The 3,890-nt window shown below is 27.3% G+C and overlaps 1 long non-coding RNA gene across 1 annotated transcript; it reads right to left on the reverse strand.

Annotated features, from left to right (window-relative positions):
* Positions 1-2,669: 2,669 nt before the first annotated feature.
* Positions 2,670-3,536, reverse strand: LOC145169108 (uncharacterized). The gene is made up of 3 exons (XR_013742304.1): positions 3,355-3,536; positions 2,865-3,014; positions 2,670-2,801 (listed from the first exon to the last, which is right to left on the reverse strand). It is a non-coding gene; the product is annotated as an uncharacterized LOC145169108 (long non-coding RNA).
* Between the last annotated feature and the right edge of the window lie 354 nt (positions 3,537-3,890).

Here is a 3,890-nt window from a genome sequence, read left to right on the forward strand (position 1 = left end):
TCTTAATTGTATCAAAGAAAGTTGTTATATTGTTTCAGATAATTACACACCAAAAAAGAGTTTCTTTGTCTTGACAGATATGAGAAAGAAAAAGATAACATGTATAGCAAACAACTTACATCAAAATAAAATAAAACATAAATTCATCTACAATTTTACTCAAAAACAAACAAAATTTGGCAAAATAAACCGTTTTTGTTTTATGTAAGACGTTTTCTTTACAAACAAAACAACAAAATCAACAAACACAACAAAACAACTTGAAAACACAATACAATATTTCAATTGTTAAACGAATTACTAATCCAATTTCACAAAACTCATACTTTTTGTCGCATAAATAACTTACAAACATATAAACAAACATTAAAAAAAAGATAAGTAATAGCTAATTTGAAGTTAATACCTTGTATCACCCTTTTATGTATTCCAATTTCAGATTGCCCAACTAATTGAAGAAGAATGAAGGAAGTTATGGACACAAAGAATGTTTCGATATACTACAATGCACATAATTCATTTGATCGCAAGTTATAGAATAAACGTGCAGAGCAAATCCGATGTAACAGGTTAAAGAAGAAACGGTTACATACACTACCCCTCAACTTTACTCCCAAGTTTTCGTAAACTCCAATCATGTAAACCGTGCAAATTCCATTATTGCCCTCTATTTTTTATATTCATATAAATAACATTTAAATAAACAAAGAATAGATAAAAAACAAAAGAAAAAAGCAAAAACACATAATTTAAATTTCCCTCATAAAATTTCTTATATTTTTAATACTCTGAAACTACTTAGCTGAATTTAGTAGGTATAAATTAGGTTAAAATGCTTGAAAAAACCAAAGAGAAGTTACATATGGGGGAGGGGTAAAACGGTCCAAAATCAGAAAAGATGCAGGAGGGGTAAAATCGTCCAAAATCATTAAAACGAATAACGAATATGTTACATATGGGGGAGGGGTAAAACGGTCCAAAATCAGAAAACATACCTTTTTATTGTAAATAAGAATTAGAATGTAAAGTATGATGCTATAATTTACAGTATATTGGTTAATTAAGAAAAGATAACATAATTACTTTTTATATTATTTGTGTTTTTCACAACAAAAACTCAAAACTACCTGTAACATAAAACACTCATAATGCAAGCAGGGGTAAAACGGTTAATAATCATTAACAATGCAGGAGGGGTAAAATGGTTCAATATCATTAAAACCGATTAGAAATCTGTTAATGAAAATTCATTTCTATTTGAATCATATTGCTATGATTGGTAGATTTTCAAAGTAAAAATATTTAATATAAAGAATGAAAGTGGGATGCTATGATAAACAAATCAATTAAAGAACATTGTTATTTCTTGCATATAACCATTATGTAAGGAGGGTGTGTCTCTCACATTTAAGCATGCAATAGAAACTTAATAAATCAGATCTGGATTTCCTTAAATTGCAGGAGAGGAATATAGTTTTAGCCAAAGAATTTGTTGCATTAAAGTTGTAAGTGGAAGACACAAACCTCAGTTTTCAGTTTTTTTTTTTTTTTTTTCAGATTTAAGTTTTTTCTAGATATATAAATCAATTGTACATCTCCGACAAATGTATTGTAAATAAAGTTAAAAGATGTAACTATTTAAGCAACGTACTTTCAAATATAACATCATTTTTTTAAAAAAATAATGCTATTTTTCTTATTCATATTTTATTTGACAACCCATAATCATTTCAATACAAATGGGGGAGGGGTAAAACGGTCCAAATTCAGAAAAGATGGGGGATGGGTAAAATCGTCCAAAATACTTACAACGAATAACGAATACGTTACAATAACAAAAAAACATGCCTTTTAATTGTAAATAATAATTAAAATGTAAAGTATGATGTTATAATTTAAAGTATAATGCTTAATTAAGAAAATATAACATAATTACTTTTTTTATTATTTGTGGTTTTTACAACAAAAACTCAAAACTACCTATAACATAAAACACTGATAAAGCAAGCAGGGGTAAAACGGTTAAAAATTATTAACAATGCAGGAGGGGTAAAATGGTTCAATATCATTAAACCCATTTAGCAATTTGTTACAATAACAAAAAACATATATATATATATATATATATATATATATATATATATATATATATATATATATATATATATATATAAAACTATGATGCTATCATTTATTATTTTTCATATCAATTTTCATTAACATAAACTCTATTAGCAATTAAAATGTGTTATCTGCATAATTGACTTTCTTTATTGTTTGCAAACCAAAACTATCCATGACAATTACAATACAATTTGGGGTAGAAAGGGTAAAATGGTCCAAAACCATAAATGATGCATGAGGGGTAAACAGTACTAAACGAAATAAAATATGCTGAAAATATTTGATAAGGATATTCTGTTACTTTAATTGAAAGCAATAAAAGTGAAATAACATTAAAAACAATTAACTACAACTGAAAAACTTAGTAACATTAATCCAAAAAAACAACTAACCACTAAATGCAGCAAATCCAAAAGAACAATTCTCAAAAAAAAAAAAGTTCACAAACTTAATCTAAATCACTCATCAACATCTGATTCATCAAAAAGTTTCATGACTCGATTTCTTGATTGAATGGAAACTTTCACTTTCTTTTTCACTGGTATGAATGGTAGATCTACACCCAATTCTTCATCTTCACATAGATCTACAACTTCTTCCCACTTCCAACATAACAAAGCCAACTTCCTTTTTTCTTTTTTTGACAGTTTCTCCTCTTCTTTGGCAATTAAAGATACCTGAAATAGAAAAACAAACTTACATGCATATATATCTAAAAACATAAATAATAAAATCTTTACCTCTTCCGAAATTACCCTCTCCAACTAGGATTTGTAGGGACTGAAGTGAACACTAAAGTCGATTATTTCAACACTATCAGAGTCAGAGTGACATTTCGATTTTGATACATCTGAATGTGGATTGACTTTTCCATCAAAATCTCCAAATTTCTACAAAACAATTACAAAGAACACAATTGCTAATACATATTAAATCCAAATTTGAGAAATAAATGAAGATTTTGATACATCTGAATGTAGATTGACTTTTCAATCAAATTCTCCAAATTTATACAAAACAATCACAAAGAACTCAATTGTTAATACATATGAAATCCAAATGTGAGAAATAAATGAAATTTAAGTTCAACGAAATTGAATATACAATGAATAACAAATAAAATCAATCTATTACAAACACAATAAGTTTACCTTGTGTGAAGAAATAATAGACAAATTGCAAACAATAAAGTACAAACCATAGAAATCGATTGAATAAGTAAATTTTTACCTTAGGTGCAGACGAATTGGAATCATTAGGATCAAATGTCGATTGTGATACATCTGATAGTGGGTCGACTTTTCCACAAACATATTCAAAGTTCTACATAATAATTAAACATAACACAATTGTTATTACATAAGCAATCGAAATATGAAACATAGTTGAACCTTCACTTAAAATAGACATCCACCTTGAAAATACAATTAAGTAACAATCAAAGGATACGATTACAGAGTAAAAAAAGCTTACCTTATCTGGGAAAACAACCAACGAATTGCAAAACATAAATGTATGGAATCAATTACTTTTACCAATTTAAACAAACAATTCCAATGAAATACAAACAACAGAAATCAATTAAACAATTGAATGTTTACCTCAGCTGAAGGTATGTCAGAGGAATTGGAATCATTAGGATCAACTGTCGATTTCGATACATCTTTCGGTGGATTCACTTTTCCAGCAACAACTTCAATGTTCTACATAAAAAGTATACGTAACAAAATTATTAATACATATGAAATCGAAACTTGAAACATTAA

The sequence above is a fragment of the Lactuca virosa genome, chromosome 4 (assembly GCF_052849685.1).
Source record: "Lactuca virosa cultivar CGN04683 chromosome 4, Lactuca_virosa_CGN04683_v6, whole genome shotgun sequence".
Classification (NCBI taxonomy): Eukaryota; Viridiplantae; Streptophyta; class Magnoliopsida; order Asterales; family Asteraceae; genus Lactuca; species Lactuca virosa.